At 40.7% G+C, this 12,231-nt stretch overlaps 1 protein-coding gene across 3 annotated transcripts in view; it reads right to left on the bottom strand.

Annotated features, from left to right (window-relative positions):
- LOC133480195 (mannosyl-oligosaccharide 1,2-alpha-mannosidase IC) overlaps window positions 1-12,231 on the bottom strand; it is a 153,186-nt gene that overhangs the window by 93,328 nt on the left and 47,627 nt on the right. The window lies entirely within an intron of this gene.

Here is a 12,231-nt window from a genome sequence, read left to right as displayed (position 1 = left end):
TATTTTAAAGAATTCTGTTCTGTGTTCATATGTTCAATTAAATCCATATATCCATCCATCTATTGTCTTTTACCGCTAACCCTCACAAGGGTTAGCGGTAAAAGACAATAGATGGAGCCTATCCCAGCTATCTTCGGGGCTTCAGTTCTATGGCCCGCGTTTGTGAAACAGCCTGCCGTAAAACCTCAGGGTCGCAGACAATGTTCTCGTTTTTAAGAGCATGTGCCCTGCGATTGGCTGGCGACTGGTTCGGGGTGTACCCCGAACCCTGAACTAGTTGCCAGCCAATCGCAGGGCACATAGAAACAAACAACCATTCACGCTCACATTCACACCTAAGGGCAATTCAGAGTTTCCAGTCCACCTACCATGCATGTTTTTGGGAAGTGGGAGGAACCCGGAGTGCCCGGAGAAAACCCACGCAGGCACGGGGAGAACATGCAAACTCCACACAGGCGGGGGCGGTATTTGAACCCTGGTTCTCAGAACTGTGAGGCAGATGTGCTTAACAAGTCGACCACCGTGCCGCCTTCACTTAAATCAATCAATTCTTATGACATTTGAATTCCATTTAGTTCCTGTAAAATCCACTATATTGACATTTGTATTCCATCTCGTTTTTGTAAATTCCTTTAATCACATTTCTATTCACTTTTTTCCCTGTAAATGCCTTTATTGAGTTTTATTCCATTTAATTCCTGTAAATTCAATGATATAATTGTATAGTCCATTTAATTACTCTGAATTATGTTCACATTTTTTCTGTAAATTATCTTACATTAAAAAAAAAAATCATTCTGGTAAGTTCAATTATTTTCATTGCCAAGCAGCATTAATTTCCATACTTTTCTCCTCACTCCATTGGGAAGTTAAATAATGCTGCAATTTTGCATCTCTTCATACTGAAAAAGCTGATGTGCTACTCAAAGCAACCAAAACCTCAAAGCCATACCCCACACTGACTTTAAAGATATCCGAAGCTGGTTGTAAGGGTTCTTTGCATACCAAACACATGCGGTGAATACAGACGAGAGTGATTGGGATTTATGACCTGCGACAGCACGCTACTTTTTTCCGCCCCGGTGATTCCACCTTCGGGAGGGACAGGCCGAGATGACAGTCAATCATTCAATCACCGTATTGATTTCCCCCCTCGGTAAATCTGCACGGCCTTCTCCCTTGCCGGCCATCTTTCACGACGACACACGCACGCAACCGAATCAGAAGCTTTTTCAATCACATCCTGTGACACAGGTGACGTATTGTAGCATGCCAAAATACAGCCCACCCACCAGGCTGATCCCATCACAGACTGCATTGGTTCTTGACCCCTGCTACTCCCGACTTAGAATTATTTCTGCCTTCATCAGTCAAGGCGGCAAACCAAGGACGACAACAAGCATCTTGAAGACTCAACTAAACACAAAGTACGCAACCAATCCGTTCCAATGCAACGTGAGGTGGCAAAAAAAAAAAAGCGTACAGAGGGTCAGATGTTCATTAGGAACCTCAGCAGTGCAAAAAATGAGGTCAGCAGGCTGCTTTTTGTGCTCGTTAATGGCATCGAATGCACACAGAGTCCATTCATCATGGGGCCACCCTGTTGTGTGGACACACTGTGACGTTAATGTGCTCCCAAAATCCTTGAACAACACGTAAACGGCAAGATGGTCAAACAAGGTCAAGATGATGACTTTGTTTTGTTGTTAAATGGATTGCAGAAAACTTTACTTCCGAAGTCAAGTGTTTCTAAACTTGGAATCCGCTTGTTTGTTATTTATGGTCACCGACTGATTAACATGACGCTTTGTTTTTTTTAATTGTCATGATGGCACATATTTTTAAATCATGACTGTTCTAAAATTTGATGATTTCTACCTTTAGGGCCACTGTAGTTCTTATTTGTGTAGTCAAAACTGTTGGGAACTTGTTTAATAAACAATAGTGTGTTGTCAAATTAGAATATTCAAAAATTATTTGAAATAAAGTCCTTCATGAACTAATTTAGCTTTTTTTTTTTATCAATTAAAAGACCAATTCTGGAAATTTTGGGCCCACATTTTTCTTACTTATGTAATCTGTGTAGTTATATATATATCAAACAGTCAAATGAACATATTCATAAAAATGTTAATTATTTTCCCTAAACTAACAAAATCATTTTTTAGATCAACTTGAGGAATAATTTTGCAGCTTAAGGGCCACTGTCGCTCTAGCTCATATTGATCAAAACTTTTGGGAACTCATTGTCATATTATATATGAATTTTGACTTAAAATCAATTTCGAGACCTATTTTGGACTTGTAGGAACACCATAGTTGTTACTCATCTTCAAGTTCAGTCTGTGTCATTAAGAAGTATTGATTTCATACTAACATCCATCCATCCATTTTCCGTACCGCTTATCCTCAGTAGGGTCGCAGGCGTGCTGGAGCCTATCCCAGCTATCTTCGGGCAAGAGGCGGGGTACACCCTGAACTGGTCACCAGCCAATTGCAGGGCACATACAAACAAACAACCATTCACACTCACATTCACACCTACGGGCAATTTAGAGTTGTCAATAAACCTAGCATGTATGTTTTTGGGATGTGGGAGGAAACCGGAGTGCCCGGAGAAAACCCACGCAGGCACGGGGAAGGGGATTGAACCCCGCTCCTCAGAACTGTGAGGCTGACGCTCTAACCAGCCGACCACCGTGCCGCGGGCACTCACATTCACACCTACGCAAAATTATTTTCAACAACAACAAAAAAAAAAAAGGTTAGGAACATTTTTTGGGGCGAGTAAAACAAAGACAATTATAGAGGCCGCTAATTAAAGAGTGCTGAGAATTGAGGATTGGTGGGGGTGCACGGTCGCTCTGCATCGGGAAACACAGAGACACCTGGGAAATTTATCCAGGACCTTCCTCCCCGAGCAGCTGTTTGGTGGTGAAAATGCTGAGCTCAGTTTCATAACACACACTTTCCAGGTGACAAAATGGAGGGCCGTCGGAGATAAGCGGTAATTGGCGGACACGCTTGCGCGGCTCCTCGTTTGGGAGACGACGGGACAAGAATTTGTTTTGGGACTCAAAGCTTTGCCGAGGATAGGAAAACATGTCAGAACACCGTCAACACACCGTCAAACATCGTAAATCCTTTCAAGGGCTGTTTACTCGAGGTGCGAATCGCAGAGTAACTTGTGATATCATTGCGATATTTTCCGAACAATGATATCGTGATAGAGCGACTTTAGAACTGCCGTAGTGCTTTCTTGTCTACGAATTGAGTCTGTGTCATCAATTTGTCACACGAGTATAGTCACATACGTTTTGTAATAAGATATTTCATGGACTATCCATCCATCCATCCATTTTCTGAGCCGCTTCTCCTCACTCGGGTCGCGGGCGTGCTGGAGCCTATCCCAGCTATCATCGGGCAGGAGGCGGGGTACACCCTGAACTGGTTGCCAGACAATCGGGATGTGGGAGGAAACCGGAGTGCCCGGAGAAAACCCACGCAGGCACGGGGAGAACATGCAAACTCCACACAGGCGGGGCCGGGGATTGAACCCGGGTCCTCAGAACTGTGAGGCTGACGCTCTAACCAGTCGGTCACCGTGCCACCTTTCATGGACTAATTTTAATTTTTTTCAAAAGCATTTTTGTACTTTTCGGGCCACCGTAGCCAAGAAGATCAGGAAGGTCAAGTATAACGTCAACTCGGTAAACTAACAGAGTGGTGCTGAATTGCGCAACAATTCAGACTGTTCAAACTGTTACTGTTGCACTTTGTTTCCTAAGAATACGACAAACTATTGATGTAGCCCTTTCCTGAAAAGATTATAGCCTTACCCCTGGTAGTCTGGGAATCCCTGATTCTAACGCCACGTAATCATCCTGACTGTTGATTGCAATGACTCCTGGTGTAAAATGTGCAGAACTCCCACTCCACTATCCACACAAATTAACAAACACATACCCAGACACACACAAACAAAAAGGCCTCCCGTCAGACAGAGCAGCGTCACATATTGACGAAAGGAAAGGAGGTCAGCAGGCTGCTTTGGCTTATTAACGCGCGGCGCGGCGCGGCATTCATCAAGGAGGCGTCTCGTTGCGTAACTAACCTTTTCAGGTTGGTTTACACGTGATAGGCATCGCGGCCTGAAGGACGAGAGAGGCCTGTCCTCTGTGATCGATGGCCGGTCGCATAAATCCGCGGAGAAACAACAATGTTAAAATGATAGAAGATAGAAAGAAAGATATTTTCTTCATGATTCAGCATTATGTTGGAATATGACCTTAAAAACTGATAATAAAAGAAGAGGATTTTGTTGTTGCCATGGCAACCAAGGTCTTTCTAGAACATTTGGTTGTCATAGCGTCAATGCTTACGAGACTATTATCACTTTTAAGAATAAATGTTTTATGATAAGGTAGCGTTTATTATGTCTTTGTTACCATTCACCACTGGAGGGAGCATCAGAGCACCAAAACGTTTTTACTTACTGGTGCTTTAAAATGGGTAACAGCTAACATCACTAATTTGTTTGAAATCAAATTTAAGTTGATAGCTTGGGTTTATTAAATAGCCACACATATAACAATATTAAAGGAGCTTGATTTTTGTTATGTTTTAATCATCTATTTGAAATATTTAAAAATAATTCTCACACTAACTCTTTAATAAATATTTTTTAAATTATTAAGTTAGTCTTTTATTGTACGGTTGGGTAAAAAAAAAAAAAAAAAAAATAAACTAACGGACTAATCTTGGTGCTTTTAACGGCCAACATACTTCTTGTTCGTATTCCAGTTGAGTTGGTGTCATCACATTTTGTTTATCCATCCATCCATGTTCTTTACCGCTTATCCTCACTAGGGTTGTGGGCTGCTGGAGCCTATCCCAGCTATCTTCAGGCGGGAGGCGGGGTACACCCTCAACCGGTCGCCAGCCAATCGCAGGGCACATGGAAACAAACAACCGTTCACACTCACATTCACACCGACGGGCAATTTAGAGTCTCCACTCAACCTACCACGCATGTTTTTGGGATGTGGGAGGAAACCGGAGTGCCCGGACAAAACCCACGCAGGCACGGGGAGAACATGCAAACTCCACACAGGCGGTGCCGGGATTTGAACCCCAGTCACCAGAACTGTGAGGCAGATGTGCTAACCAGTCGCCCACCGTCCCGGCACATTTTGTTTATATACATTAAAAGAAAAAAAAATCCAACTACATTTTTTTCATGAAACAGAATAATTTAGCTAAAAGTTTTGGAGGCGTAGCTTTAGAGAACTAAACAAAATCGTATAGTAAGATAATAACTGCAACATCCAGTCATTTTCTTGTTTTCTTGTTAACATGTTTAGGTTGATGCTGATATAAATATTATTTAGCTTGAATTTTTTTGGGAAAAAATACTTTTTTTAATAGGGTTAGGGTTAGTTAATTAAAATAATGGGCCATTCTTATACATTTTTTAAATGTCAGCTACTGCAACAATTAGGGTTACAAAATTAATTCTAATCTTACATTTAATCAGTTCCAGCCTTAAATTACAACCTTGTTGCCGTGGGGGTAGGGAAAAAAAAAAATTCGGTTGATGAATATTTAACAAGTGACCTGCTTCTACCTTCTTTTTCAAAGATAAATTATGTGTGCTTTTCTTTAAAATAATTTTAAAATCCAACATTTTTCTCCCTGTAGTAAAGTAGCCCGCTGCTTTGATGACGATATTTTAACACGGTGAATTTAGAATGTCTGATTTAAGTTCACGCATATGCAGAATAATAAAAAAAAAAAAAAGAAAAGACACTGGCAAAGTCATAAGATGCCAAAAATTCCACTAGCAGTTTTTAATTTGTCGCTCGCTTACACATTTGCTGAACAGGTGATAATAAATATGAAGACAGTTAAACTTCCTGCTTTTTGTTTTCTCTGCGAGTCAGCATATGTGCGAGATCCTTTGTGTACAGTAAAACACTTCACTCCGACCACTGTGGAGACTTCAGCTTAGTTATTGGAAAAATTTAGTGTATGCTTCTTCTTTGGCTTTTTTTATTTCTTTCTTTATTTTTAAGCGATGCCACCAAAGATGACTAATGGCAAAGAGGTGTGCCAGAACAGTTCCAGGAGGTGTCATAAAAGGTATATTTCAAACTCAAACTACAAACTACGAGTTTTCTTCTTCAGTGTCGATCAGCAAGCTCGTTTACAAAGAGAGGTGAAAGTTGTGGAAGGCTCCTTCCCCACGACAACGCACCTGCCCACAATGCCCTGAGCATCTGACAGTTCCTGAACGTCGTCATGCCGGAGCAACCACTCTACACCCCAAACCTGGCTCTGTGTGATTTCATGAAAGGGACCCGTTTTGAAGATATGGACGACATCAAGATGGCAAACAAAGTGCCCCAGAAGGGATTGTGTTGGACCGTGGCGCTTCCACTGCATCGCTTCATAAGGTGCATCAGCAGCTACAGTGCATGCCATTAAAACGACATGGTATACGAGCATGTTCAAGGCCTGAACCACTTGTCCGAGATGACCCCGCTGCACATCATTGTGATGGAAATCTATGCGGTGGACATGAAGCGGATTGCCACACCGTGGGATGCTTGATTTGCTTCATTAAATCTGGATAATCCCACTGTTTTACCTTACGGCTATTGCCTCTCCTCCTTTGTCGGCCCTCCGAGATCTATTAACCTCATCCCCCTTGACGTATGAATCAGTCCGTAATCTCCCCACTCTCCGTCGGAAAGCACTCCTTCGTATTGAGGTCCCACATAGAAAACATTTGATGAAGGACAGCAAGTGTAATTCCATGGCGCTTTCGTCACACGTCTATGCCGTAATCGAATACAGTGCTGCTCAGCCTCTGGCTACCAACATGCTTTTGGTTGTACGTCAAACTTGATTACACGTCTGATTGCCAAAGCAATAACAAATGACAATGAATGGTGTTTTTATACCATAACAAGTCAGTCTGTTATTCAACCTGTTCGTGTTGCAATTTTTCATTTTCTTAAAAGAAGACAAACTATTCATGCTGCATTTTTCTAAAAAGAAAAGATTACATGTTTTGGAATTTTAAAGTTTTGGATTTACCCAATGTGAACTGGACCATGATTATAAAACCGTGACTGTTGGCATACAGTTAACCCTTTAATATGTAGCATAAATAAACCTGCAGCAGTGAGTTAAGTGTCATGTCACTACTTTCTCAAAGGAGTTATTGTCTTTGGGACAGACACATTAGAGTAGTTTTGTTCCCTCAGGCTGTTGCACTTGTCTGCATTGTTCATTACCGAAGATGAAGACAAACTATTTATGTTTTGAGCTGTTATGCTATGAAAGGTTTGTGGTTGTATATTTTGTTCCCTTACCGAACCATGGCCTTAAAACCAAGGTATGTACCGATGATTTTTTTTTTAATAGCATTACATGACTAATAATTAATTCTAGATTTCTTTCTGAGCTGGAGCCTCTCCCAGCTGACTTGTGGTAAGAGAAGTGGGGTACACCAAGGACTGGTCGCCAGTTGATCGCATGGCACACAAGCATTCACACCAATGGGTGCAGGGGTGTCAAACATAGGGCCCGTGGGCCAAGACTGCTCGGGTGTACAGTCCAGTCCACAGGATGAGTTTGAAAGTGAAAAAAATACATAAGACATTGTGGTGGTGGGGACTATGGATGATTTGGAGAATTATTATGCTCATGTGGAAAATGAAATGACAATAATTCCTAGATCTTCCGAAATGGATTCCATTTTAAAGTGCAATACTATTTTTTCAGTTCCAAATACCTGTTTTGTGCCTTATTTGCACACATGTAGGTGACAAACTGAAGCAAAAGACATCTGAGGTTGTTTTGTAAAATGATTTTAAAAATGTCCTTAAATCTGAAGACTTTCGTAATGAACTTGTTTTGTTCAACATTAAAAACAAAAGGAAAATGTTTTAAAATAGTTTTCCTTGTTATTATATTAAGTATGGTATAATTTTAGTGGGCCGGCCCCTTTGACATCAAATTAGGCTTGTATGTGACCCCTGAACTACAATGAGTTTGAAACGCCTGATTTAGAGTCTTCAATAAATCTAAAATGCATTTTTTTACAATTGTGGGAGGAAGCTGGAATACCCAGAGAAAACTCACAAAAGCACCGGGAGAAAATGCAAACCCCATACGGGCAGGCCCGAACAGAGACTCCAATCCAGAACTTCACATCTGTGAGGCCTTTGTGCCAGCCACGCCATCAATGTGCTGCCCAAAATGTACAGTACATTACAGAATAAATATTTAATAATACACAGTATAACCATCTATAACAATCTTTTCTTTTTAGAAAAGTGCAAATTCAATAGTGTGTCTTCTTTTCAAGGAAACAACCACACAGACCACATGGTTCCTTTATCCACCTACTGTGCAATATTCAGTGTACTTCGACCACAATTCTATTCTTTATTTCTTTTTTTTTGTTGTCTTTGTTGTTGTTATTTTATGTTTTTCATTTTTGTTATATTTTTTCTTTTCTTTTATATTTTACATACATGTCTGCACTGGAGAAGGAGCTGCTTTGAATCTCACTGTACATGAGTATAGTGACACTAAAAGGCATTCTATTTTATTCTAGTACAGTAACAGTTTGAACAGTATCAATTATTATGATATGCTATGCTAATCACAATAGCGTTTGTTATTGCTCTGCTTTGATTTTAAATTAGTCTGATGCTATTTCAAATTGTTTACGTGTGGCTCGAGCGTGAGGCAGTTACCTTTTTTGTCCCTTCCCTAATACCTTCTTTGAGTGAACATATGTGAAATATGCTTTGCCACAGTGGGATAGTATGTGATGGCACCAGAGCGTTACGAGGGACACCCGGGGGTCGTTCAGCCTACGGCGACCTTCTTAGCGAGGATGAAAAGGGAGGTCAAAGAGGGACTAGTGTAATAAAGAGAGAGGGCGGCTTAAAAGACAATAAAAGTGTGGCTTGATGAAAATGTCACAAGGGGGCGAGAGCGAGGGAGGGAGGCCAACGTCAAACAGCAAGCTGGGAGGATTTAAGGAAATATGGAGGGAGAGTTTTGAATGAGGGCAGCGTAGCACACACACACACACACACACACACACATGCGTACACCAGATGGGCCCGTGCGGATTAAAAGGAGGGCGATTGGTACTCGTCGAGCAACATGCGAATCAAGCCAGCACATGTTTTTGCTTTGACCACTGCCACCGCAAAAATATGCCCAAATGTCGCAACAGAATGAGCATCTGGCGACACACTAACACAGAGTCACATGGCGACAAGCTTATACACACACACTCACACATATACGTCATTACATGAGACAAAGCGAGGTTTTCTTTCTAGAGCAGATTGATTATCTCAGACACTGAGGATTATTTCTACTCTTTCTGTTAATTTCTTTTATGCAAGGAGCAGGTAATAAATAACTAGCGAGAGGTCGCATAATCACGTGACACGTACATTGCGTACGACCATGTGCGCCTTGGACGTTTTTATTTGACGCCATGGATCTATGGATCATTTGGAATTGTTCTGGTAATTTCTATTGCCCAAGTTGATGGTTATTATTAATAACTGGTACAATGTGGAACTGCATAATTAGGCCTGTCACGATAAAAACATTTCTAAGACGATATTTTTTCCCAAAATTGTTATGGTTGTTTTTTTAATGCCTCTGAAATCATGAAAAATAAAGCCCGCTCTTATTATTTTCTATTATTATCATATTTTATTTTTTTGCTTTTAAATCATTATTGTTGTTGTTATTATAATTTCCTTTCTTGTTTGCCTTTGAAATATTTTTTCATTACTCTGAGATATGGATCGGCCTGTGTCTGAAATCAAGAATAAAGAGCTGCAAGACTAGCCTGGTTTACATGGTGCCTTCTATTCCAATTATAATCGATTTATATCGGTCAAACCAAATGAAAATGCATAAACACCTCAATCGGAATAAACAGGCCGAATCCAAATGGAATTTCACTCAGTTTCACAGGGGTGGAATATTCTTTTTGACAAACAGATCAGAAGTAAATTTTTGCCATGTAGATGTCATTCAGAATTGTCGGGACAAGCTCTGTCTTCGGAGGCTTCGTCTGGACGTAAAAGTGTGGCGATGTCATTGTTTACCCACGGCGTAAATGTGGCGGTTCCCGCGGGAGCTCGTATGCGACAGACATCTTGTTTTTAACTACTTATAAGTTGTTTTTATCAAGTTTTTTTTTAAATGTTCCAATTCAATGTAGTGCACATCATGTATACACCGGATCGGAATAGATCACGTCATACTGTATGTAAACAGTTGACCAGAGATCTTCAATCAGAATGACAAAAAAAGTCTCCATGTAAACCTGGCTACTGCGTGGTTGGTCCGCTAAAGACGAGCCCTTCACCTGTCAATCAAATATACGTTGACGTTCGCTGTAGTCAACTACTGGCTGAATGACATGTGCCACTGAGGTAATGACTAATAAAAAGCAAACGTTCCCATGTTTGTATTAATTGGGGACTAACATACACAAAACTCTAAGAGGCACTGACGTTTTAAACGACTTTATTGCGGTGGAGCGAGCTGTTTAGCTTCTTAACTCGCTAGCTCGTTAGCTCGCAGGCTAGCTCGTTAGCTCGCAGCCAGGCTAGCGAATATAACAAACATTTAACTTTCCCTTAAGTGTCTCTGTTGTGTGAATCTACGCACTGCACATGGAGCAAGGCCGTTTAGTATTGGACCGGTCTGTTGGCGTTCCATGAGCCCACTAGCGGCTAATAACAAAGCCGTCCAACTCTGTCGGCTAACCACAACAATGACCATTTATTCAGCCCAGAAAAACTATCGTTGTCCATTTTATTTATCCATTTTATTTATTGAATAATAAGTCGATTTAGTAATTATTGCAACAGGCGTAAGCACAATCATCTGATGCATACATTGATTGACTGCGCATGTGCCTTTATGGGAACAAGCAGTGCCGTGGTTTATTTTTAGACTCTGGATTCGTTCTAGTCATTGTTTATTTCTATGGTGCAAGGAGGCGGTCATTATGAATAAATGACAAGGAATTACAGTACAGTGGTGCCTCCTCAAGAAACAAGTAACCCGACTGAGTTTTTCAAGATACGTGCCATTTCTTGCTTTGACTTGCAAAAAAAAAATTGAGATGCAAGCACAGTTTTGTGGCAGTGAACTCAACTTGACTCACTTCACAACTAGCGGCAGTTTGGTAGAGACAGTGAATAATAATAATAAGTCTGCATAGCTTGATGCTAACAAACAATACAAAACATCATAGACGGACTAAACGACTAGCATCTATGTGGTGTGAAACTCTTCTTTATTTGTGTCTGCATGACTGTATTATACTTCCCCCCTGATCAAGTCCTGCAACCCAACGGAGCCACAATGAATAAATCATGATGCACAAACTGCACATTCCATTTAATTATGTTATTACTACGTTTTTATCGAGGACAATATTCTAGAGTGTTATTTTGTCCAATTCTCATATTCCCTCAATTCCCACATTTAACTTGCAGAGCTTCAAAAATGATTTTGAATGTGCAAGGTGGTGGTTGTCATTAATTACTGGTAAGAGAAGCGATCACAGTTATTATATGAAAGTGCATTTCAAGCACGCATGTTGCTTTAATTCGATGGACATTGTGCTGATGTGTGCGCCTTGGCCACTTGGGAGCATTATAGATATACAGGGGGACGGTCACACCTCAGCAAGAAGTAGTTATATTACTTGTTCTTCACAGAGAATACAGAATATTTGCCTGTGGGTATTGTTATATTATTGGTCTACGTGTTGTTCCATCATTTATTTTCAACTATCCGTTGTTTAAAGAGTTATAAAACTGTGACACCAATGCCATTTGTTAGCCCGTTCATGGCATTTTTGCATTGTTTGTAAATGGACTATCATACGGTAAACCGAAGTGGTCGTTTTAAATGCACAACATGTAATTCCCTTCGTTTTATGTTCAGTTTGACAGTAGTGTTGAACTGTGGCAACAAACAGCTTGAGGCCTCGATTAATAATTGAGAGATGTGATCACATCATGTTACACCTATATCGTGCTTGACCAAGCGTGCCGTGGACTTTTTACTCTACGGACTAGTTCAATAAACACACAAAATGTGAATTTCTTCCTAATAAAAATGCAACCAAAATGTTCCGCACACAAAACCTCAAATTGATAA

This window comes from Phyllopteryx taeniolatus, chromosome 6 (assembly GCF_024500385.1).
Source record: "Phyllopteryx taeniolatus isolate TA_2022b chromosome 6, UOR_Ptae_1.2, whole genome shotgun sequence".
NCBI lineage: Eukaryota > Metazoa > Chordata > Actinopteri > Syngnathiformes > Syngnathidae > Phyllopteryx > Phyllopteryx taeniolatus.
The sequence above is the reverse complement of the archived record's forward strand: the minus strand, read 5'-3'. Positions and strand labels throughout refer to the sequence as shown.